The sequence below is a fragment of the Denticeps clupeoides genome, unplaced genomic scaffold, assembly GCF_900700375.1.
Source record: "Denticeps clupeoides unplaced genomic scaffold, fDenClu1.1, whole genome shotgun sequence".
NCBI lineage: Eukaryota > Metazoa > Chordata > Actinopteri > Clupeiformes > Denticipitidae > Denticeps > Denticeps clupeoides.
Window position 1 is genome coordinate 25,927 of NW_021629756.1, and position 23,280 is coordinate 49,206.

The 23,280-nt window shown below is 42.6% G+C and overlaps 28 non-coding genes across 28 annotated transcripts; 8 read left to right on the forward strand and 20 right to left on the reverse strand.

Annotated features, from left to right (window-relative positions):
- The first annotated feature begins 205 nt into the window (after positions 1-205).
- On the forward strand, positions 206-312 carry LOC114773479 (U6 spliceosomal RNA). Its single transcript, XR_003744386.1, has one exon. It is a non-coding gene; the product is annotated as a U6 spliceosomal RNA (small nuclear RNA).
- Positions 313-1,267: 955 nt separating this feature from the next.
- Positions 1,268-1,374, forward strand: LOC114773476 (U6 spliceosomal RNA). The gene has a single exon (XR_003744383.1). It is a non-coding gene; the product is annotated as a U6 spliceosomal RNA (small nuclear RNA).
- A 416-nt stretch (positions 1,375-1,790) lies between these two features.
- LOC114773458 (U1 spliceosomal RNA) lies at positions 1,791-1,954 on the reverse strand. Its single transcript, XR_003744366.1, has one exon. It is a non-coding gene; the product is annotated as a U1 spliceosomal RNA (small nuclear RNA).
- A 370-nt stretch (positions 1,955-2,324) lies between these two features.
- LOC114773483 (U6 spliceosomal RNA) lies at positions 2,325-2,431 on the forward strand. The gene has a single exon (XR_003744390.1). It is a non-coding gene; the product is annotated as a U6 spliceosomal RNA (small nuclear RNA).
- A 419-nt stretch (positions 2,432-2,850) lies between these two features.
- Positions 2,851-3,010, reverse strand: LOC114773468 (U1 spliceosomal RNA). The gene has a single exon (XR_003744375.1). It is a non-coding gene; the product is annotated as a U1 spliceosomal RNA (small nuclear RNA).
- A 370-nt stretch (positions 3,011-3,380) lies between these two features.
- On the forward strand, positions 3,381-3,487 carry LOC114773488 (U6 spliceosomal RNA). Its single transcript, XR_003744395.1, has one exon. It is a non-coding gene; the product is annotated as a U6 spliceosomal RNA (small nuclear RNA).
- A 420-nt stretch (positions 3,488-3,907) lies between these two features.
- On the reverse strand, positions 3,908-4,067 carry LOC114773463 (U1 spliceosomal RNA). Its single transcript, XR_003744371.1, has one exon. It is a non-coding gene; the product is annotated as a U1 spliceosomal RNA (small nuclear RNA).
- Positions 4,068-4,437: 370 nt separating this feature from the next.
- LOC114773489 (U6 spliceosomal RNA) lies at positions 4,438-4,544 on the forward strand. The gene has a single exon (XR_003744396.1). It is a non-coding gene; the product is annotated as a U6 spliceosomal RNA (small nuclear RNA).
- Positions 4,545-4,954: 410 nt separating this feature from the next.
- Positions 4,955-5,114, reverse strand: LOC114773466 (U1 spliceosomal RNA). Its single transcript, XR_003744373.1, has one exon. It is a non-coding gene; the product is annotated as a U1 spliceosomal RNA (small nuclear RNA).
- Positions 5,115-5,482: 368 nt separating this feature from the next.
- LOC114773481 (U6 spliceosomal RNA) lies at positions 5,483-5,589 on the forward strand. The gene has a single exon (XR_003744388.1). It is a non-coding gene; the product is annotated as a U6 spliceosomal RNA (small nuclear RNA).
- A 411-nt stretch (positions 5,590-6,000) lies between these two features.
- On the reverse strand, positions 6,001-6,164 carry LOC114773460 (U1 spliceosomal RNA). The gene has a single exon (XR_003744368.1). It is a non-coding gene; the product is annotated as a U1 spliceosomal RNA (small nuclear RNA).
- A 370-nt stretch (positions 6,165-6,534) lies between these two features.
- LOC114773485 (U6 spliceosomal RNA) lies at positions 6,535-6,641 on the forward strand. The gene has a single exon (XR_003744392.1). It is a non-coding gene; the product is annotated as a U6 spliceosomal RNA (small nuclear RNA).
- A 418-nt stretch (positions 6,642-7,059) lies between these two features.
- Positions 7,060-7,219, reverse strand: LOC114773461 (U1 spliceosomal RNA). The gene has a single exon (XR_003744369.1). It is a non-coding gene; the product is annotated as a U1 spliceosomal RNA (small nuclear RNA).
- Positions 7,220-7,589: 370 nt separating this feature from the next.
- On the forward strand, positions 7,590-7,696 carry LOC114773473 (U6 spliceosomal RNA). Its single transcript, XR_003744380.1, has one exon. It is a non-coding gene; the product is annotated as a U6 spliceosomal RNA (small nuclear RNA).
- Positions 7,697-9,701: 2,005 nt separating this feature from the next.
- trnal-uaa (transfer RNA leucine (anticodon UAA)) lies at positions 9,702-9,783 on the reverse strand. The gene has a single exon. It is a non-coding gene; the product is annotated as a tRNA-Leu (tRNA).
- A 797-nt stretch (positions 9,784-10,580) lies between these two features.
- Positions 10,581-10,652, reverse strand: trnag-ccc (transfer RNA glycine (anticodon CCC)). Its single transcript has one exon. It is a non-coding gene; the product is annotated as a tRNA-Gly (tRNA).
- Positions 10,653-10,930: 278 nt separating this feature from the next.
- Positions 10,931-11,012, reverse strand: trnal-aag (transfer RNA leucine (anticodon AAG)). Its single transcript has one exon. It is a non-coding gene; the product is annotated as a tRNA-Leu (tRNA).
- Positions 11,013-11,810: 798 nt separating this feature from the next.
- trnag-ccc (transfer RNA glycine (anticodon CCC)) lies at positions 11,811-11,882 on the reverse strand. The gene has a single exon. It is a non-coding gene; the product is annotated as a tRNA-Gly (tRNA).
- A 278-nt stretch (positions 11,883-12,160) lies between these two features.
- Positions 12,161-12,242, reverse strand: trnal-uag (transfer RNA leucine (anticodon UAG)). The gene has a single exon. It is a non-coding gene; the product is annotated as a tRNA-Leu (tRNA).
- Positions 12,243-13,040: 798 nt separating this feature from the next.
- trnag-ccc (transfer RNA glycine (anticodon CCC)) lies at positions 13,041-13,112 on the reverse strand. The gene has a single exon. It is a non-coding gene; the product is annotated as a tRNA-Gly (tRNA).
- A 2,873-nt stretch (positions 13,113-15,985) lies between these two features.
- On the reverse strand, positions 15,986-16,067 carry trnal-uaa (transfer RNA leucine (anticodon UAA)). The gene has a single exon. It is a non-coding gene; the product is annotated as a tRNA-Leu (tRNA).
- A 796-nt stretch (positions 16,068-16,863) lies between these two features.
- Positions 16,864-16,935, reverse strand: trnag-ccc (transfer RNA glycine (anticodon CCC)). Its single transcript has one exon. It is a non-coding gene; the product is annotated as a tRNA-Gly (tRNA).
- A 278-nt stretch (positions 16,936-17,213) lies between these two features.
- trnal-aag (transfer RNA leucine (anticodon AAG)) lies at positions 17,214-17,295 on the reverse strand. Its single transcript has one exon. It is a non-coding gene; the product is annotated as a tRNA-Leu (tRNA).
- A 467-nt stretch (positions 17,296-17,762) lies between these two features.
- On the reverse strand, positions 17,763-17,844 carry trnal-uag (transfer RNA leucine (anticodon UAG)). The gene has a single exon. It is a non-coding gene; the product is annotated as a tRNA-Leu (tRNA).
- A 1,017-nt stretch (positions 17,845-18,861) lies between these two features.
- On the reverse strand, positions 18,862-18,943 carry trnal-uaa (transfer RNA leucine (anticodon UAA)). The gene has a single exon. It is a non-coding gene; the product is annotated as a tRNA-Leu (tRNA).
- Positions 18,944-19,674: 731 nt separating this feature from the next.
- Positions 19,675-19,756, reverse strand: trnal-uaa (transfer RNA leucine (anticodon UAA)). The gene has a single exon. It is a non-coding gene; the product is annotated as a tRNA-Leu (tRNA).
- Positions 19,757-20,760: 1,004 nt separating this feature from the next.
- On the reverse strand, positions 20,761-20,842 carry trnal-uag (transfer RNA leucine (anticodon UAG)). The gene has a single exon. It is a non-coding gene; the product is annotated as a tRNA-Leu (tRNA).
- Positions 20,843-21,643: 801 nt separating this feature from the next.
- Positions 21,644-21,715, reverse strand: trnag-ccc (transfer RNA glycine (anticodon CCC)). The gene has a single exon. It is a non-coding gene; the product is annotated as a tRNA-Gly (tRNA).
- Between the last annotated feature and the right edge of the window lie 1,565 nt (positions 21,716-23,280).

The window sequence follows — 23,280 nt, forward strand, 5'->3', positions numbered from 1 at the left end:
TCTTACTTTGCTACACAATCTAACAATACTTTAATCATGAGCTCTCCACAAGTTTACCAGCCTCTTGGAAAATGCAATTAGGGTAACTAAGCATTTGCTCTCCAAATATTTGATCACATTTTTACACAATACTCCATACAAGGTCTTGGTGAGAAGAACAATGATATGGTCAGTATTATAAGTGGCAGCTGAGAAGCTGGTTGATGTGCTTGCTATGGCTGCACATATACTAAAATTGGATCGATACAGAGAAGATTAGCATGGCCCCTGCGAAAGGATGACACGCAAATCCGTGAAGCGTTCCCTATTTTGTTCTTTTTTAATTAGACAAAGAGTCACTTGGGACTAGGAAGATGTTGTACCAAGATTAGCATGGAACTTGTAAAGGGATGACACACAAATCAGTGAAGTGCTCCATATTTTCAACTTTTTTGATTGACAAATAGGAACTAGGGTTTCTTTAGGAAAAGGGAGATGCTGTGCCAAATTCCAAATGTTCAGTTTTTTTTATTTTCAAAGCAAACACACAGGGATGAATACCATAAGAAGATCAGAAACATATCCAACTGCAACTGGTGTCAAGGTATTAATGAAGTTGCTCATGTAGTTGACAATCTCAATCATTTCGAATGATAAGAAGAACTGAAGCTGCTGTAGATTTCTTTAGCTGACTCTAGGACTGACTCTACACAGACAATTGTGTTTGTGGTTTAGTTTTGAACAACATGCTTGTGAGAGGGTAAACGCAGTCTGCCGCTATCAGGAATGATGCAGTCTAGATGCCCACATATGGGGACTTTGTAGGAGTCAGCACTAGCAAAATGCAGAGGTCCCACCTCAGTCTGGAAGACCACATATTTGAGAATGAAATTTCCCCTTCCAAAAAAGCATGAACTATAATGAAATGGCAGAAGATTGCTGCCAGTACCTTAACAGAGACCCAGACAGTGACATCACCACATGGAATAAAAACACTACTTGGAACCACGCCCCTTTCCTGCATTGACCTGCCCACTTTGTGATGTTCCTCTGACTCTTGACAACAATCAAATTCTTCAAATTCTTCTTTCTTTGCTACACAAACTGACCATACTTTAATCATGCACCTCCACAAGTTACCAGCCTCTTGGAAAATGCAATTAGGGTAACTAAGCATTTGCTCTCTAAATATTTTATCAAATTTTTACACAATACTCCATACAAGGTCTTGGTGAGCAGAACAATGATTTGGTCAGTATTATAAGTGGCAGCCGAGAAGCTTGTTGATGTGCTTGCTACGGCTGCACATATACTAAAATTGGATCGATACAGAGAAGATTAGCATGGCCCCTGCGAAAGGATGACACGCAAATCCGTGAAGCGTTCCATATTTTGTTCTTTTTTAATTAGACAAAGAGTCACTTGGTACTAGGAAGATGTTGTACCAAGATTAGCATGGAACTTGTAAAGGGATGACACACAAATCAGTGAAGTGCTCCATATTTTCAACTTCTTTTGATTGACAAATAGGAACTAGGGTTCCTTGGGAAAAGGGAGATGCTGTACCAAATTCCAAATGTTCAGTTTATTTTATTTTCAAAGCAAACACACAGGGATGAATACCACAAGAAGATCAGAAACATGTCCAACTGCAACTGGTGTCAAGGTATTAATGAAGTTGCTCATGTAGTGGACAATCTCAATCATTTCGTATGATAAGAAGAACTGAAGCTGCTGTAGATTTCTTTAGCTGACTCTAGGCCTGACTCTACACAGACAATTGTGTTTGTGGTTTAGTTGTGAACAAAATGCTTGTAAGAGGGTAAACGCAGTCTGCCACTATCAGGAATGATGCAGTCTAGATGCCCACATATGGGGACTTTGTAGGAGTCAGCACTAGCAAAATGCAGAGGTACAACCTCAGTCTGGGAAGACCACATATTTGAGAATGAAATTTCCCCTTCCAAAAAAGCATGAACTATAATGAAATGGCAGAAGATGGCTGCCAGTACCTTAACAGAGACCCAGACAGTGACATCACCACGTGGAATAAACACACTGACTGGAACCACGCCCCTTTCCTGCATTGACCTGCCCACTTCATGATGTTCCTATGACTCTTGACACCAATCGAATTATTCTTCTTACTTTGCTACACAAACTGACCACACTTTAATCATGCACCTCCACATGTTACCAGCCTCTTGGAAAATACAATTTGGGTAACTAAGCATTTGCTCTCCAAATATTTTATCACATTTTTACACAATACTCCATACAAGGTCTTGGTGAGCAGAACAATGATATGGTCAGTATTATAAGTGGCAGCTGAGAAGCTTGTTGATGTGCTTGCTACGGCTGCACATATACTAAAATTGGATCGATACAGAGAAGATTAGCATGGCCCCTGCGAAAGGATGACACGCAAATCTGTGAACCGTTCCATATTTTGTTCTTTTTTATTTAGACAAAGAGTCACTTGGGACTAGGAAGATGTTGTACCAAGATTAGCATGGAACTTGCAAAAGGATGACACACAAATTTGAAGTGCTCCATATTTTCAAATTTTTTTGATTGACAAATAGGAACTAGGGTTCCTTAGGAAAAGGGAGATGCTGTGCCAAATTCCAAATGTTCAGTTTTTTTTTATTTTCAAAGCAAACACACAGGGATGAATACCATAAGAAGATCAGAAACATATCCAACTGCAACTGGTGTCAAGGTATTAATGAAGTTGCTCATGTAGTGGACAATCTCAATCATTTCGTATGATAAGAAGAACTGAAGCTGCTGTAGATTTCTTTAGCTGACTCTAGGACTGACTCTACACAGACAATTGTGTTTGTGGTTTAGTTGTGAACAACATGCTTGTGAGAGGGTAAACGCAGTCTGCCGCTATCAGGAATGATGCAGTCTAGATGCCCACATATGGGGACTTTGTAGGAGTCAGCACTAGCAAAATGCAGAGGTCCCACCTCAGTCTGGGAAGACCACATATTTGAGAATGAAATTTCCCCTTCCAAAAAAGCATGAACTATAATGAAATGGCAGAAGATGGCTGCCAGTACCTTAACAGAGACCCAGACAGTGACATCACCACGTGGAATAAACACACTGCCTGGAACCACGCCCCTTTCCTGCATTGACCTGCCCACTTTATGATGTTCCCATGACTCTTGACACCAATCAAATTATTCTTCTTTCTTTGCTACACAAACTGACCATACTTTAATCATGCACCTCCACAAGTTACCAGCCTCTTGGAGAATGCAATTAGGGTAACTAAGCATTTGCTCTCCAAATAATTTATCACATTTTTACACAATACTCCATACAAGGTCTTGGTGAGCAGAACAATGATATGGTCAGTATTATAAGTGGCACCTGAGAAGCTGGATTATGTGCTTGCTACGGCTGCACATATACTAAAATTGGATCGATACAGAGAAGATTAGCATGGCCCCTGCGAAAGGATGACACACAAATCTGTAAAGCGTTCCATATTTTGTTCTTTTTTAATTAGACAAAGAGCCACTTGGGACTAGGAAGATGTAGTACCAAAATTAGCATGGAACTTGCAAAAGGATGACACACAAATCAGTGAAGTGCTCCATATTTTCAACTTTTTTTGATTGACAAATAGGAACTATGGTTCCTTGGGAAAATGAAGATGCTGTGCCAAATTCCAAATGTTCAGTTTTTTTTATTTTCAAAGCAAACACACAAAGATGAACTCCATAAGAAGATCTGAAACATTTTCAACTACATCTGGTGTCAATGTATTAATGAAGTTGCTCATGTAGTGGACAATCTCAATCATTTGGTATGATAAGAAGAACTGAAGCTGCTGTACATTTCTTTAGCTGACTCTAGGACTGATTCTAAGCAGACAATTGTGTTTGAGGTTTAGTTTTGAACAACATGCTAGTGAGAGGGTAAACGAAGTCTGTCGCTATCAGGAATGATGCAGTCTAGATGCCCACATATGAGGACTTTGTAGGAGTCACCACTAGCAAAATGCAGAGGTACAACCTCAGTCTGTGAAGACCACATAATTGAGAATGAAATTTCCCCTGCCAAAAAAGCATGAACTATAATGAAATGGCAGAAGATTGCTGCCAGTACCTTAACAGAGACCCAGACAGTGACATCATCACGTGGAATAAACAAACTGCCTGGAACCACGCCCCTTTCCTGCATTGACCTGCCCACTTTGTGATGTTCCTATGACTCTTGACACCAATCAAATTATTCTTCTTTCTTTGCTACACAAACTGACCATACTTTAATCATGCACCTCCACAAGTTACCAGCCTCTTGGAAAATGCAATTAGGGTAACTAAGCATTTGCTATCCAAATAATTTATCACATTTTTACACAATACTCCATACAAGGTCTTGGTGAGCAGAACAATGATATGGTCAGTATTATAAGTGGCACCTGAGAAGCTGGTTAATGTGCTTGCTACGGCTGCACATATACTAAAATTGGATCGATACAGAGAAGATTAGCATGGCCCCTGCGAAAGGATGACACGCGAATCCGTGAAGCGTTCCATATTTCGTTCTTTTTTAATTAGAAAAAGAGTCACTTGGGACTAGGAAGATGTTGTACCAAGATTAGCATGGAACTTGCAAAAGGATGACCCACAAATCAGTGAAGTGCTCCAAATTTTCAACTTTTTTTGAATGACAAATAGGAAATAGGGTTCCTTAGGAAAAGGGAGATGCTGTGACAAATTCCAAATGTTTATTTTCAAAGCAAACACACAGGGATAAAGACCATAAGAAGATCAGAAACTTTTCCAACTGCAACTGGTGTCAATGTATTGATGAAGTTGTTCATGTAGTAGACAATCTCAATCATTTGGTATGATTAGAAGAACTGAAGCTGCTGTACATTTCTTTAGCTGACTCTAGGCCTGACTCTACACAGACAATTGTGTTTGAGGTTTAGTTTTGAACAACATGCTTGTGAGAGGGTAAACGCAGTCTGCCACTATCAGGAATGATGCAGTCTTGATGCCCACATATGAGGACTTTGTAGGAGTCACCACTAGCAAAATGCAGAGGTACAACCTCAGTCTGAGAAGACCACATATTTGAGAATGAAAATTCCCCTGCCAAAAAAGCATGAACTATAATAAAATGGCAGAAGATTGCTGCCAGTACCTTAACAGAGACCCAGACAGTGACATCACCACGTGGAATAAACAAACTGCCTGGAACCACGCCCCTTTCCTGCATTGACCTGCCCACTTTGTGATGTTCCTATGACTCTTGACACCAATCAAATTATTCTTCTTTCTTTGCTACACAAACTGACCATACTTTAATCATGCACCTCCACAAGTTACCAGGCTCTTGGAAAATGCAATTAGTAACAAAGCATTTGCTCACCAAATAATTTATCACATTTTTACACAATACTCCATACAAGGTCTTGGTGAGCAGAACAATGATATGGTCAGTATTATAAGTGGCAGCTGAGAAGCTGGTTAATGTGCTTGCTACGGCTGCACATAGACTAAAATTGGATCGATACAGAGAAGATTAGCATGGCCCCTGCGAAAGGATGACACGCAAATCCGTGAAACGTTCCATATTTTGTTCTTTTTTAATTAGACAAAGAGTCACTTGGGACTAGGAAGATGTTGTACCAAGATTAGCATGGAACTTGCAAAAGGATGACGCACAAATCAGTGAAGTGCTCCATAATTTCAACTTTTTTTGATTGACAAATAGGAACTAGGGTTCCTTAGGAAAAGGGAGTTGCTGTGCCAATTTCTAAATGTTTATTTTATTTTCAAAGCAAACACACAGGGATAAAGACCATAAGAAGATCAGAAACTTTTCCAAATGCAACTGGTGTCAATATATTAATGAAGTTGCTCATGTAGTGGACAATCTCAATCATTTGGTAAGATAAGAAGAACTGAAGCTGCTGTACATTTCTTTAGCTGACTCTAGGCCTGACTCTACACGGACAATTGTGTTTGTGGTTTAGTTGTGAACAACATGCTTGTAAGAGGGTAAACGCAGTCTGCCGCTTTTAGGAATGATGCAGTCTAGATGCCCACATATGGGGACTTTGTAGGAGTCAGCACTAGCAAAATGCAGAGGTACAACCTCAGTCTGGGAAGACCACATATTTGAGAATGAAATTTCCCCTGCCAAAAAAGCATGAACTATAATGAAATGGCAGAAGATGGCTGCCAGTACCTTAACAGAGACCCAGACAGTGACATCACCACGTGGAATAACACACCTGCCTGGAACCACGCCCCTTTCCTGCATTGACCTGCCCACTTCATGATGTTCCTATGACTCTTGACACCAATCAAATTATTCTTCTTACTTTGCTACACAAACTAAGAATACTTTAATCATGCACCTCCACAAGTTACCAGCCTCTTGGAAAATGCAATTAGGGTAACTAAGCATTTGCTCTCTAAATATTTTATCAAATTTTTACACAATACTCCATACAAGGTCTTGGTGAGCAGAACAATGATTTGGTCAGTATTATAAGTGGCAGCCGAGAAGCTTGTTGATGTGCTTGCTACGGCTGCACATATACTAAAATTGGATCGATACAGAGAAGATTAGCATGGCCCCTGCGAAAGGATGACGCGCAAATCCGTGAAGCGTTCCATATTTTGTTCTTTTTTAATTAGACAAAGAGTCACTTGGGACTAGGAAGATGTTGTACCAAGATTAGCATGGAACTTGTAAAGGGATGACACACAAATCAGTGAAGTGCTCCATATTTTCAACTTTTTTTGATTGACAAATAGGAACTAGGGTTTCTTAGGAAAAGGGAGATGCTGTGCCAAATTCCAAATGTTTAGTTTTTTTTTTTTTAAAGCAAAACACAAGGATGAACTCCATAAGAAGATCAGAAACATGTCCAACTGCATCTGGTGTCAATATATTAATGAAGTTGCTCATGTAGTGGACAATCTCAATCATTTGGTATGATAAGAAGAACTGAAGCTGCTGTACATTTCTTTAGCTGACTCTAGGCCTGACTCTACACAGACAATTGTGTTTGTGGTTTAGTTGTGAACAACATGCTTGTGAGAGGGTAAACGCAGTCTGTCGCTATCAGGAATGATGCAGTCTAGATGCCCACATATGGGGACTTTGTAGGAGTCAGCACTAGCAAAATGCAGAGGTACAACCACAGTCTGGGAAGACCACATATTTGAGAATGAAATTTCCCCTTCCAAAAAAGCATGAACTATAATGAAATGACAGAAGATGGCTGCCAGTACCTTAACAGAGACCCAGACAGTGACATCACCACGTGGAATAAACACACCTCCTGGAACCACGCCCCTTTCCTGCATTGACCTGCCCACTTCATGATGTTCCTATGACTCTTGACACCAATCAAATTATTCTTCTTACTTTGCTACACAAACTGACCACACTTTAATCATGCACCTCTACAAGTTAACAGCCTCTTGGAAAATGCAATTAGGGTAACTAAGCATTTGCTCTCTAAATATTTTATCAAATTTTTACACAATACTCCATACAAGGTCTTGGTGAGCAGAACAATGATATGGTCAGTATTATAAGTGGCAGCTGAGAAGCTTGTTGATGTGCTTGCTACGGCTGCACATATACTAAAATTGGATCGATACAGAGAAGATTAGCATGGCCCCTGCGAAAGGATGACACTCAAATCCGTGAAGTGTTCCATATTTTGTTCTTTTTTAATTTGACAAAGAGTCACTTGGGTCTAGGAAGATGTTGTACCAAGATTAGCATGGAACTTGTAAAGGGATGACAAACAAATCAGTGAAGTGCTCCATATTTTCAACTTTTTTTGATTGACAAATAGGAACTAGGGTTCCTTGGGAAAAGGGAGATGCTGTGCCAGTCTGATCCTGTCCGGTTTAGTGGCTGCTCCATACCAGACAGTGATGGAGGAGCACAGGACAGACTCAATGACCGCAGTGTAGAACTGGATCAGCAGCTCCTGTGGAAGACTGTACTTCCCCAGTTGCCTCAGGAAGTACATCCTCTGCTGGGTCTTTTTGAGGATGGAGGAGATGTTGGTCTCCCACTTCAGGTCCTGGGAAATGGTGGTGCCTAGGAATGTGAAGGTCTCCACAATAGACACCAGCCTGTCTGATATAGTGAGGGGGAGCAATGTTGAGGGATGTCTCCTGAAGTCCACCGTCATCTCCACAGTCTTAAGCGTGTTCAGCACCAGGTTGTGTTGACTGCACCAGAGTACCAGACGCTCAACTTCCTGTCGGTATGCAGACTCATCACCATCCTGGATGAGCCCAATGACAGTGGTGTCGTCTGCAAACTTCAGGAGTTTCACAGTTGAGTTCCTGGAGGGCAGTCGTTGGTGTACAGGGAGAAGAGAAGTGGGGAGAGGACACATCCGTGAGGGGCACCAGTACTGAGGGACCGTGTTCCAGAAGTGATCTCCCTCAGCCTCACTTGCTGCTTCCTGTCTGTCAGGAAGCTGGTGATCCACTTGCAGGTACCAGGTGACACGCTGAGCTGGGAGAGTTTGGAGGTGAGGAGTTCAGGCACAATGGTGTTGAATGCCGAGCTGAAGTCCACAAACAGAATCCTGGCATAGGTTCCCGGGCGGTCGAGATGTTGCAGGATGTAATGCAGCCCCATATTCACTACATCATCCACCGACCTGTTTGCCCGGTAGGCAAACTGCAGGGGGTCCAGTTGGTGTTCTGTGATGTCCTTTAGATGGGCTAAAACCAGGCGTTCAAAGGATTTCATGACCACAGACGTCAAGACGACAGGTCTGTAGTCATTTGGAACAGTGATGGTGGGTTTCTTGGGGACCGGAATAATGGTGGAGCGTTTGAAGCAGGTGGGAACTTCACACAGCTCCAGGGATCTGTTGAAGATGTGGGGGAAGATGGGAGCCAGCTGTTCAGCACAGGCTTTGAGACAAGAGGGGGAGACACTGTCTGGACCTGCGGCTTTCCTGGTCTTCTGTTTCTGGAACAGCCAACGCACATCTTCAACGTGTATTCTGAGATCCGGGGGGGGGGGGGGGGTGAGAGGTGTGACAGGGTTCATTGTCTCTGGGAAGGGGTGGGTGACAGAGGAGGATGGGGAGGAGTGAGGAGTGATGGTGGTCTGTGTCTCTGGAGTGGGGTGGTTGAGGGGTGTGAATCATCAACCAAGGCACAAACTAGGAAGTTTTCCATGTTGTGGAATACCAAAATGCATTTAGATCCAAAAGTTGTATTTGCTTTTGGTTGAATACAGATCAGATTGAGATGGGCTGTGGAAGTGAGTGGTGGTGTAACTACATGATGTTAAGAAGCATTATTTAATTCCTCTGGGCAATTGTCACAGATTTTCCCACAGAGAGCATGGCCCGGGTGAGCAATCAATCTAATGCTGGATTCCTGAAAGAATCCATGGTCAGGGCAACAGCAGCAATGCATGGCCAGATAAAAAAGTGTGTGTGACATGACAGAGCATGAACTTTACAGAATGCATGCATTGTGCATTTTAAACAAAAAAAAAAAGTCCTTAACTTTCACTGCTGGTTTAATCATATAGGCAGAGGTGAGATTTGTAAAAAGACAGAGGATGAATATTATTGACTGCTAGATGTTCACCATCAGGTGTGTCGTGGGTGTATTGTGTTTTAATGGCTGCTTGATGAACACCTAAAACTAAGCACTACAATTAGTTCCTTGTAGTTTTCATCATAATGGCAACGTTGGGATTTGAACCCACACCTCCGAAGAGACTGGAGCTTAAATCCAGCGCCTTAGACCACTCGGCCACACTACCATTCATTAGCTTATTTTAGATCCTGATGTGTTATAGAACACTTGAGATGAAAACATGACCTTAGCCAAAATGTGGCTTAAAATTTCACAACACAAAAGCAGGATAAAAAAAAAGAACTGCGTTGGCTGGGAGTCGAACCCGGGTCAACTAACTGGAAGGCAGCTATGCTCACCACTATACAACCAAGGCACAAACTAGGAAGTTTTCCATGTTGTGGAATACCAAGGGCATTTAGACCCAAAAGTGGTTATTGCTTTTGGTTGAATACAGATCAGATTGAGATGGGCTGTGGAAGTGAGTGGTGATGTAACTACATAATGTTTAGAAGCATTAACTAATTCTTCTGAGCAATTGTCACAGTTTTTCCCACAGACAGCATGGCACTTGTGAGGAATCAATCTAGTGCTGGATGCCTGAAAGAATCCATGGTCAGGGCAACAGCAGCAATGCATGGCCAGATGAAAAAAGTGTGTGTGACATGACAGAGCATGAACTTTACAGAATGCATGCATTGTGCATTTTAAAACAAAAAAAACCTAATTCATGACTTTTACTGCATTTTTAATCACATAGGCAGTTGTGGGATTTGAACCCACATTTTTAAAGACACTGGACATTTACACTAGTAGCACAGACCTTTCAGACAAGCTACGTTCTTTGAGATATATTAAATGCAACATCTTTACCAGGTCTATTTTGGGGAAACTAGTAGTACTTCACAGAACATAGAGTGACAGGAGGCAACCAATAGCATCTTACAAAGATGAATAGTTTGCGTATTGTTGTAATAGGTCCATTGCATTGGCCGGGAATCGAACCCGGGTAAACTGCTTGGGAAGCAGCTATACTCACCACTATACCACCAATGCACAAATCTTGCTGGTTGTCGTAGTTTTTCTTAAAGGGAGCATGGCACTGATAAGGAGTCAAACTAATGTTTGATGAGTAGTTAGAAGCTATACTCAGGATTTTGCGAACAATTTATGACCAGGTTAAAGAGTGCGTGGGTAAAAAGACAGAGGATGAATGTTATTGACTGCTAGATGTTCACCATTAGGTGTGTCATAGGTGTATTTTGTTTGCATGGCTGCTTGATGAACACCTAAAACTAAACACTACAATTAGTTCCCTGTACTTTAAAACATAATGGCAGCGGTGGGATTTGAACCCACGCCTCCGAAGAGACTGGAGCCTTAATCCAGCGCCTTAGACCGCTCGGCCACACTACCACTCATTAGGTTATTTTAGATCCTGATGTGTTATAGAACACTTGAGATGAAAACATGACCTTAGCCAAAATTTGGCTTAAAAAGTTGCACAACACAAAAGCAGGATGAAAAAAGAGGACTGCGTTGGCTGGGAGTCCAACCCGGGTCAACTAACCTGAAGGCAGCTATGCTCACCACTATACAACAAAGGCACAAACTAGGAAGTTTTCCATGTTGTGGAATACCAAGGGCATTTAGACCCAAAAGTGGTTATTTCTTTTGGTTGAATAGAGATCAGATTGAGATGGGCTGTGGAAGTGAGTGGTACTGTAACTACATGATGTTTAGAAAAATTAACTAATTCGTCTGAGCAATTGTCACAGTTTTACCCACAGAAAGCATGGCACTGGTGAGGAATCGATCTAGTGCTGGATGCCTGAAAGAATCCATGGGCAGGGCAACAGCAGCAATGCATGGCCAGATACAAAAGTGTGTGTGACATGACAGGGCATGAACTTTACAGAATGCATGCATTGTTCATTTTAAACAAACAAAAACTAATTCATGACCTTTACTGCATTTTTAATCACATAGGCAGTTGTTGGATTTGAACCCACATTTGTAAAACAGACTGGACATTTACACTAGTAGCACAGACCTTTCAGACAAGCTACCTTCTGTGAGATATATTAAATGCAACATCTTTACCATGACTATTTTGAGGAAACTAGTAATGCTTCACAGAACATACAGTGACAGGAGACAACCAAAAGCATCGTACAAAGATCAATGGTTTGCGTGTTGTTGTAAAAGGTCCATTGCATTGGCCGGGAATCGAACCCGGGTCAACTGCTTGGGAAGCAGCTATGCTCACCACTATACCACCAATGCACACAGCTTGCAGGTTGTCGTAGATTTTCTTAAAGGGAGCATGGCACTGATAAGGAGTCAAACTAATGTTTGATGTGTAGTTAGAAGCTATACTCAGGATTTTGAGAACAATTTATGGCCAGGTGAAAGAGTGCGTGGGTAAAAGGACAGAGGATGAATGTTATTGACTGCTAGATGTTCACCATCAGGTGTGTCGTGGGTGTATTGTGTTTGCATGGCTGCTTGATGAACACCTAAAACAAAACACCACAATTAGTTCCTTGTAGTTTTCATCATAATGGCAGCGGTGGGATTTGAACCCACGCCTCCGAAGAGACTGGAGCCTAAATCCAGCGCCTTAGACCGCTCGGCCACACTACCACTCATTAGGTTATTTTAGATCCTGATGTGTTATAGAACACTTGAGATGAAAACATGACCTTAGCCAAAATTTGGCTTAAAAAGTTGCACAACACAAAAGCAGGATGAAAAAAGAGGACTGCGTTGGCTGGGAGTCCAACCCGGGTCAACTAACCTGAAGGCAGCTATGCTCACCACTATACAACAAAGGCACAAACTAGGAAGTTTTCCATGTTGTGGAATACCAAGGGCATTTAGACCCAAAAGTGGTTATTTCTTTTGGTTGAATAGAGATCAGATTGAGATGGGCTGTGGAAGTGAGTGGTGATGTAACTACATGATGATTAGAAGCATTAACTAATTCGTCCGAGCAATTGTCACAGTTTTACCCACAGAAACCATGGCACTGGTGAGGAATCGATCTAGTGCTGGATGCCTGAAAGAATCCATGGGCAGGGCAACAGCAGCAATGCATGGCCAGATACAAAAGTGTGTGTGACATGACAGGGCATGAACTTTACAGAATGCATGCATTGTTCATTTTAAACAAACAAAAACTAATTCATGACCTTTACTGCATTTTTAATCACATAGGCAGTTGTGGGATTTGAACCCACATTTGTACAACAGACTGGACATTTACACTAGTAGCACAGACCTTTCAGACAAGCTACCTTCTGTGAGATTTATTAAACGCAACATCTTTACCATGACTATTTTGGGGAAACTAGTAATGCTTCACAAAACATACAGTGACAGGAGACAACCAAAAGCATCGTACAAAGATCAATGGTTTGCGTGTTGTTGTAAAAGGTCCATTGCATTGGCCGGGAATCGAACCCGGGTCAACTGCTTGGGAAGCAGCTATGCTCACCACTATACCACCAATGCACACAGCTTGCAGGATGTCGTAGTTTTTCTTAAAGGGAGCATGGCACTGATAAGGAGTCAAACTAATGTTTGATGTGTAGTTAGAAGCTATACTCAGGATTTTGAGAACAATTTATGGCCAGGTGAAAGAGTGCGTGGGTGAAAGGACAGGATGAATGTTATTGACTGCTAGATGTTCACCATCAGGTGTGTCGTGGGTGTATTGTGTTTTAATGGCTGCTTGATGAACACCTAAAACTAAGCACTACAATTAGTTCCCTGTACTTTAAAACATAATGGCAGCGGTGGGATTTGAACCCACGCCTCCGAAGAGACTGGAGCCTAAATCCAGCGCCTTAGCCCACTCGGCTCATTTTAGATCCTGATGTGTTAAAGAACACTTGAGATGAAGGCATGACCTTATCCAAAATTTGGCTTAAAAAAAGAGGACTGCGTTGGCTGGGAGTCGAACCTGGGTATCTTGCTTGGAAGGCAGCTATGCTCAACACTATTCAGAATCAGAAACAGAATCGTATTTATTGGCCAAGTAAGTGCAAGCACATACAAGGAAATTGATTCCGGTAGATGGTGTCTCTCAAGTACAATGTAGGAGAAAAAGATAAAAAACAACAACAACAACAAACAACAACAACAACAATGTGCAAGGGTGTTGTGTTATTGTCCAAATTGTGGATTGTTTGTGATTTATAAATAACTATAACTATATCTACTATTTATGAATAAATAGGCAAAAAACAAACGAAATCTTATATACAAGTGAACATAAAGTGCAGTGTGTAATGATGGATGAGATTTACAGTATCAGCCATTTAGGAGGGAGATGGCGAGGGGGAAGAAACTGTTCTTGTGTCGGCTGGTCCTGGTCTGCAGGCTTCTATAACGTCTGCCAGCGAGCAGCAGGTCAAAGAGCCTGTGACCAGGGTGTGAGGGGTCTGAGATGATTTTCCCTGCCCTTTTCCTGGATCTTGAGAGGTACAGGTCCTGGATGGAGGGCAAGGGGGCACCGGTGATCCTTTCTGCTGACCGTACAGTCCGCTGCAGTCTGATCCTGTCCGGTTTAGTGGCTGCTCCATACCAGACAGTGATGGAGGAGCACAGGACAGACTCAATGACCGCAGTGTAGAACTGGATCAGCAGCTCCTGTGGAAGACTGTACTTCCCCAGTTGCCTCAGGAAGTACATCCTCTGCTGGGTCTTTTTGAGGATGGAGGAGATGTTGGTCTCCCACCTCAGGTCCTGGGAAATGGTGGTGCCTAGGAATGTGAAGGTCTCCACAATAGACACCAGCCTGTCTGATATAGTGAGGGGGAGCAATGTTGAGGGATGTCTCCTGAAGTCCACCGTCATCTCCACAGTCTTAAGCGTGTTCAGCACCAGGTTGTGTTGACTGCACCAGAGTACCAGACGCTCAACTTCCTGTCGGTATGCAGACTCATCACCATCCTGGATGAGCCCAATGACAGTGGTGTCGTCTGCAAACTTCAGGAGTTGCACAGTTGAGTTCCTGGAGGGCAGTCGTTGGTGTACAGGGAGAAGAGAAGTGGGGAGAGGACACATCCGTGAGGGGCACCAGTACTGAGGGACCGTGTTCCAGAAGTGATCTCCCTCAGCCTCACTTGCTGCTTCCTGTCTGTCAGGAAGCTGGTGATCCACTTGCAGGTACCAGGTGACACGCTGAGCTGGGAGAGTTTGGAGGTGAGGAGTTCAGGCACAATGGTGTTGAATGCTGAGCTGAAGTCCACAAACAGAATCCTGGCATAGGTTCCCGGGCGGTCGAGATGTTGCAGGATGTAATGCAGCCCCATATTCACTACATCATCCACCGACCTGTTTGCCCGGTAGGCAAACTGCAGGGGGTCCAGTTGGTGTTCTGTGATGTCCTTTAGATGGGCTAAAACCAGGCGTTCAAAGGATTTCATGACCACAGACGTCAAGACGACAGGTCTGTAGTCATTTGGAACAGTGATGGTGGGTTTCTTGGGGACCGGAATAATGGTGGAGCGTTTGAAGCAGGTGGGAACTTCACACAGCTCCAGGGATCTGTTGAAGATGTGGGGGAAGATGGGAGCCAGCTGTTCAGCACAGGCTTTGAGACAGGAGGGGGAGACACTGTCTGGACCTGCGGCTTTCCTGGTCTTCTGTTTCTGGAACAGCCAACGCACATCTTCAACGTGTATTCTGAGATCCAGGGGGGGTGGGGGGGGTGAGAGGTGTGACAGGGTTCATTGTCTCTGGGAAGGGGTGGGTGACAGAGGAGGATGGGGAGGAGTGAGGAGTGATGGTGGTCTGTGTCTCTGGAGTGGGGTGGTTGAGGGGTGTGAATCATCAACCAAGGCACAAACTAGGAAGTTTTCCATGTTGTGGAATACCAAAATGCATTTAGATCCAAAAGTTGTATTTGCTTTTGGTTGAATACAGATCAGATTGAGATGGGCTGTGGAAGTGAGTGGTGGTGTAACTACATGATGTTAAGAAGCATTATTTAATTCCTCTGGGCAATTGTCACAGATTTTCCCACAGAGAGCATGGCCCGGGTGAGCAATCAATCTAATGCTGGATTCCTGAAAGAATCCATGGTCAGGGCAACAGCAGCAATGCATGGCCAGATAAAAAAGTGTGTGTGACATGACAGAGCATGAACTTTACAGAATGCATGCATTGTGCATTTTAAACAAAACAAAAAAGTCCTTAACTTTCACTGCTGGTTTAATCATATAGGCAGAGGTGAGATTTGTAAAAAGACAGAGGATGAATATTATTGACTGCTAGGTGTTCACCATCAGGTGTGTCGTGGGTGTATTGTGTTTTAATGGCTGCTTGATGAACACCTAAAACTAAGCACTACAATTAGTTCCTTGTAGTTTTCATCATAATGGCAACGTTGGGATTTGAACCCACACCTCCGAAGAGACTGGAGCTTAAATCCAGCGCCTTAGACCACTCGGCCACACTACCATTCATTAGCTTATTTTAGATCCTGATGTGTTATAGAACACTTGAGATGAAAACATGACCTTAGCCAAAATGTGGCTTAAAATTTCACAACACAAAAGCAGGATAAAAAAAAGAACTGCGTTGGCTGGGAGTCGAACCCGGGTCAACTAACTGGAAGGCAGCTATGCTCACCACTATACAACCAAGGCACAAACTAGGAAGTTTTCCATGTTGTGGAATACCAAGGGCATTTAGACCCAAAAGTGGTTATTGCTTTTGGTTGAATACAGATCAGATTGAGATGGGCTGTGGAAGTGAGTGGTGATGTAACTACATAATGTTTAGAAGCATTAACTAATTCTTCTGAGCAATTGTCACAGTTTTTCCCACAGACAGCATGGCACTGGTGAGGAATCAGTCTAGTGCTGGATGCCTGAAAGAATCCATGGTCAGGGCAACAGCAGCAATGCATGGCCAGATGAAAAAAGTGTGTGTGACATGACAGAGCATGAACTTTACAGAATGCATGCATTGTGCATTTTAAACAAAAAAAAACCTAATTCATGACTTTTACTGCATTTTTAATCACATAGGCAGTTGTGGGATTTGAACCCACATTTTTAAAGACACTGGACATTTACACTAGTAGCACAGACCTTTCAGACAAGCTACCTTCTTTGAGATATATTAAATGCAACATCTTTACCAGGTCTATTTTGGGGAAACTAGTAGTACTTCACAGAACATAGAGTGACAGGAGGCAACCAATAGCATCTTACAAAGATGAATAGTTTGCGTATTGTTGTAATAGGTCCATTGCATTGGCCGGGAATCGAACCCGGGTAAACTGCTTGGGAAGCAGCTATACTCACCACTATACCACCAATGCACAAATCTTGCTGGTTGTCGTAGTTTTTCTTAAAGGGAGCATGGCACTGATAAGGAGTCAAACTAATGTTTGATGAGTAGTTAGAAGCTATACTCAGGATTTTGCGAACAATTTATGACCAGGTTAAAGAGTGCGTGGGTAAAAAGACAGAGGATGAATGTTATTGACTGCTAGATGTTCACCATTAGGTGTGTCATAGGTGTATTTTGTTTGCATGGCTGCTTGATGAACACCTAAAACTAAACACTACAATTAGTTCCCTGTACTTTAAAACATAATGGCAGCGGTGGGATTTGAACCCACGCCTCCGAAGAGACTGGAGCCTTAATCCAGCGCCTTAGACCGCTCGGCCACACTACCATTCGTTAGCTCATTTCCGATTCTGATTTGTTATTGAACACTTGAGATGAAGACATGACCTTAGCCAAAATTTGGCTTAAAAAGTTGCACAACACAAAAGCAGGACAAAAAAAGGACTGCGTTGGTTGGGAGTCCAACCTGGGTCAACTAACTGGAAAGCAGCTATGCTCACCACTATACCACCAATGCACACAGCTTGCAGGTTGTCGTAGATTTTCTTAAAGGGAGCATGGCACTGATAAGGAGTCAAACTAATGTTTGATGTGTAGTTAGAAGCTATACTCAGGATTTTGAGAACAATTTATGGCCAGGTGAAAGAGTGCGTGGGTAAAAGGACAGAGGATGAATGTTATTGACTGCTAGATGTTCACCATCAGGTGTGTCGTGGGTGTATTGTGTTTGCATGGCTGCTTGATGAACACCTAAAACAAAACACCACAATTAGTTCCTTGTAGTTTTCATCATAATGGCAGTGGTGGGATTTGAACCCACGCCTCCGAAGAGACTGGAGCCTAAATCCAGCACCTTAGACCGCTCGGCCACACTACCACTCATTAGGTTATTTTAGATCCTGATGTGTTATAGAACACTTGAGATGAAAACATGACCTTAGCCAAAATTTGGCTTAAAAAGTTGCACAACACAAAAGCAGGATGAAAAAAGAGGACTGCGTTGGCTGGGAGTCCAACCCGGGTCAACTAACCTGAAGGCAGCTATGCTCACCACTATACAACAAAGGCACAAACTAGGAAGTTTTCCATGTTGTGGAATACCAAGGGCATTTAGACCCAAAAGTGGTTATTTCTTTTGGTTGAATAGAGATCAGATTGAGATGGGCTGTGGAAGTGAGTGGTACTGTAACTACATGATGTTTAGAAAAATTAACTATTTCTTCTGAGCAATTGTCACAGTTTTTCCCACAGACAGCATGGCACTGGTGAGGAATCAATCTAGTGCTGGATGCCTGAAAGAATCCATGGTCAGGGCAACAGCAGCAATGCATGGCCAAATGAAAAAAGTGTGTGTGTGACATGACAGAGCATGAACTTTACAGAATGCATGCATTGTTCATTTTAAACAAACAAAAACTAGTTCATGACCTTTACTGCATTTTTAATCACATAGGCAGTTGTGGGATTTGAACCCACATTTGTAAAACAGACTGGACATTTACACTAGTAGCACAGACCTTTCAGACAAGCTACCTTCTGTGAGATATATTAAATGCAACATCTTTACCATGACTACTTTGAGGAAACTAGTAATGCTTCACAGAACATACAGTGACAGGAGACAACCAAAAGCATCGTACAAAGATCAATGGTTTGCGTATTGTTGTAAAAGGTCCATTGCATGTTTGATGTGTAGTTAGAAGCTATACTCAGGATTTTGAGAACAATTTATGGCCAGGTGAAAGAGTGCGTGGGTAAAAGGACAGAGGATGAATGTTATTGACTGCTAGATGTTCACCATCAGGTGTGTCGTGGGTGTATTGTGTTTGCATGGCTGCTTGATGAACACCTAAAACAAAACACTACAATTAGTTCCTTGTAGTTTTCATCATAATGGCAGCGGTGGGATTTGAACCCACGCCTCCAAAGAGACTGGAGCTTAAATCCAGCGCCTTAGACCGCTCGGCCACACTACCACTCATTAGGTTATTTTAGATCCTGATGTGTTATAGAACACTTGAGATGAAAACATGACCTTAGCCAAAATTTGGCTTAAAAAGTTGCACAACACAAAAGCAGGATGAAAAAAGAGGACTGCGTTGGCTGGGAGTCCAACCCGGGTCAACTAACCTGAAGGCAGCTATGCTCACCACTATACAACAAAGGCACAAACTAGGAAGTTTTCCATGTTGTGGAATACCAAGGGCATTTAGACCCAAAAGTGGTTATTTCTTTTGGTTGAATAGAGATCAGATTGAGATGGGCTGTGGAAGTGAGTGGTGATGTAACTACATGATGTTTAGAAAAATTAACTAATTCTTCTGAGCAATTGTCACAGTTTTTCCCACAGACAGCATGGCACTGGTGAGGAATCAGTCTAGTGCTGGATGCCTGAAAGAATCCATGGTCAGGGCAACAGCAGCAATGCATGGCCAAATGAAAAAAGTGTGTGTGTGACATGACAGAGCATGAACTTTACAGAATGCATGCATTGTGCATTTTAAACAAACAAAAACAAATTCGTAACTTTCACTGCTGGTTTAATCATAAAGGCAGAGGTGAGATTTGTAAAATGAAAGAGGATGAATGTTGTTGACTGCTAGATGTTCACCATCACTTGTGTCCTGGGTGTATTGTGTTTTCATGGCTGCTTGATGAACACCTAAAACTAAGCACTACAATTAGTTCCTTGTAGTTTTCATCATAATGGCAGCGGTGGGATTTGAACCCACGCCTCCAAAGAGACTGGAGCTTAAATCCAGCGCCTTAGACCGCTCGGCCACACTACCATTCGTTAGCTTATTTTAGATCCTGATGTGTTATAGAACAATTGAGATGAAAACATGACCTTAGCCAAAATGTGGCTTAAAATTTCACAACACAAAAGCAGGACAAAAAAAAGGACTGCGTTGGCTGGGAGTCGAACCCGGGTAAACTAATTGGAAGGCAGTTATGTTCACCACTATACAACCAAGGCACAAACTAAGAAGTTTTCCATGTTGTGGAATACCAAGGGCATTTAGACCCAAAAGTGGTTATTGCTTTTGGTTGAATACAGATCAGATTGAGATGGGCTGTGGAAGTGATTGGTGATGTAACTACATAATGTTTAGAAGCATTAACTAATTCTTCTGAGCAATTGTCACAGTTTTACCCACAGACAGCATGGCACTGGTGAGGAATCGATCTAGTGCTGGATGCCTGAAAGAATCCATGCATCCAGCAGCAATGCATGGCCAGATACAAAAGTGTGTGCGACATGACAGGGTATGAACTTTACCGAATGCATGCATTGTTCATTTTAAACAAACAAAAACTAATTCATGACCTTTACTGCATTTTTAATCACATAGGCAGTTGTGGGATTTGAACCCACATTTGTACAACAGACTGGACATTTACACTAGTAGCACAGACCTTTCAGACAAGCTACCTTCTGTGAGATATATTAAATGCAACATCTTTACCATGACTATTTTGAGGAAACTAGTAATGCTTCACAGAACATACAGTGACAGGAGACAACCAAAAGCATCGTACAAAGATCAATGGTTTGCGTGTTGTTGTAAAAGGTCCATTGCATGTTTTATGTGTAGTTAGAAGCTATACTCAGGATTTTGAGAACAATTTATGGCCAGGTGAAAGAGTGCGTGGGTAAAAGGACAGAGGATGAATGTTATTGACTGCTAGATGTTCACCATCAGGTGTGTCGTGGGTGTATTGTGTTTGCATGGATGCTTGATGAACACCTAAAACAAAACACCACAATTAGTCCTTGTAGTTTTCATCATAATGGCAGCGGTGGGATTTGAACCCACGCCTCTGAAGAGACTGGAGCCTAAATCCAGCGCCTTAGACCGCTCGGCCACAATACCACTCATTAGGTTATTTTAGATCCTGATGTGTTATAGAACACTTGAGATGAAAACATGACCTTAGCCAAAATTTGGCTTAAAAAGTTGCACAACACAAAAGCAGGATGAAAAAAGAGGACTGCGTTGGCTGGGAGTCCAACCCGGGTCAACTAACCTGAAGGCAGCTATGCTCACCACTATACAACAAAGGCACAAACTAGGAAGTTTTCCATGTTGTGGAATACCAAGGGCATTTAGACCCAAAAGTGGTTATTTCTTTTGGTTGAATAGAGATCAGATTGAGATGGGCTGTGGAAGTGAGTGGTACTGTCACTACATGATGTTTAGAAAAATTAACTATTTCTTCTGAGCAATTGTCACAGTTTTTCCCACAGACAGCATGGCACTGGTGAGGAATCAGTCTAGTGCTGGATGCCTGAAAGAATCCATGGTCAGGGCAACAGCAGCAATGCATGGCCAAATGAAAAAAGTGTGTGTGTGACATGACAGGGCATGAACTTTACAGAATGCATGCATTGTTCATTTTAAACAAACAAAAACTAATTCATGACCTTTACTGCATTTTTAATCACATAGGCAGTTGTGGGATTTGAACCCACATTTGTACAACAGACTGGACATTTACACTAGTAGCACAGACCTTTCAGACAAGCTACCTTCTGTGAGATTTATTAAATGCAACATCTTTACCATGACTATTTTGGGGAAACTAGTAATGCTTCACAAAACATACAGTGACAGGAGACAACCAAAAGCATCGTACAAAGATCAATGATTTGCGTGTTGTTGTAAAAGGTCCATTGCATTGGCCGGGAATCGAACCCGGGTCAACTGCTTGGGAAGCAGCTATGCTCACCACTATACCACCAATGCACACAGCTTGCAGGATGTCGTAGTTTTTCTTAAAGGGAGCATGGCACTGATAAGGAGTCAAACTAATGTTTGATGTGTAGTTAGAAGCTATACTCAGGATTTTGAGAACAATTTATGGCCAGGTGAAAGAGTGCGTGGGTGAAAGGACAGGATGAATGTTATTGACTGCTAGATGTTCACCATCAGGTGTGTCGTGGGTGTATTGTGTTTTAATGGCTGCTTGATGAACACCTAAAACTAAGCACTACAATTAGTTCCCTGTACTTTAAAACATAATGGCAGCGGTGGGATTTGAACCCACGCCTCCGAAGAGACTGGAGCCTAAATCCAGCGCCTTAGCCCACTCGGCTCATTTTAGATCCTGATGTGTTAAAGAACACTTGAGATGAAGACATGACCTTATCCAAAATTTGGCTTAAAAAAAGAGGACTGCGTTGGCTGGGAGTCGAACCTGGGTATCTTGCTTGGAAGGCAGCTATGCTCAACACTATTCAGAATCAGAAACAGAATCGTATTTATTGGCCAAGTAAGTGTAAGCACATACAAGGAAATTGATTCCGGTAGATGGTGTCTCTCAAGTACAATGTAGGAAAAAAAGATAAAAAACAACAACAACAAACAACAACAACAACAATGTGTAAGGGTGTTGTGTTATTGTCCAAATTGTGGATTGTTTGTGATTTATAAATAACTATAACTATATCTACTATTTATGAATAAATAGGCAAAAAACAAACGAAATCTTATATACAAGTGAACATAAAGTGCAGTGTGTAATGATGGATGAGATTTACAGTATCAGCCGTTTAGGAGGGAGATGGCGAGGGGGAAGAAACTGTTCTTGTGTCGGCTGGTCCTGGTCTGCAGGCTTCTATAACGTCTGCCAGCGAGCAGCAGGTCAAAGAGCCTGTGACCAGGGTGTGAGGGGTCTGAGATGATTTTCCCTGCCATTTTCCTGGATCTTGAGAGGTACAGGTCCTGGATGGAGGGCAAGGGGGCACCGGTGATCCTTTCTGCTGACCGTACAGTCCGCTGCAGTCTGATCCTGTCCGGTTTAGTGGCTGCTCCATACCAGACAGTGATGGAGGAGCACAGGACAGACTCAATGACCGCAGTGTAGAACTGGATCAGCAGCTCCTGTGGAAGACTGTACTTCCCCAGTTGCCTCAGGAAGTACATCCTCTGCTGGGTCTTTTTGAGGATGGAGGAGATGTTGGTCTCCCACTTCAGGTCCTGGGAAATGGTGGTGCCTAGGAATGTGAAGGTCTCCACAATAGACACCAGCCTGTCTGATATAGTGAGGGGGAGCAATGTTGAGGGATGTCTCCTGAAGTCCACCGTCATCTCCACAGTCTTAAGCGTGTTCAGCACCAGGTTGTGTTGACTGCACCAGAGTACCAGACGCTCAACTTCCTGTCGGTATGCAGACTCATCACCATCCTGGATGAGCCCAATGACAGTGGTGTCGTCTGCAAACTTCAGGAGTTGCACAGTTGAGTTCCTGGAGGGCAGTCGTTGGTGTACAGGGAGAAGAGAAGTGGGGAGAGGACACATCCGTGAGGGGC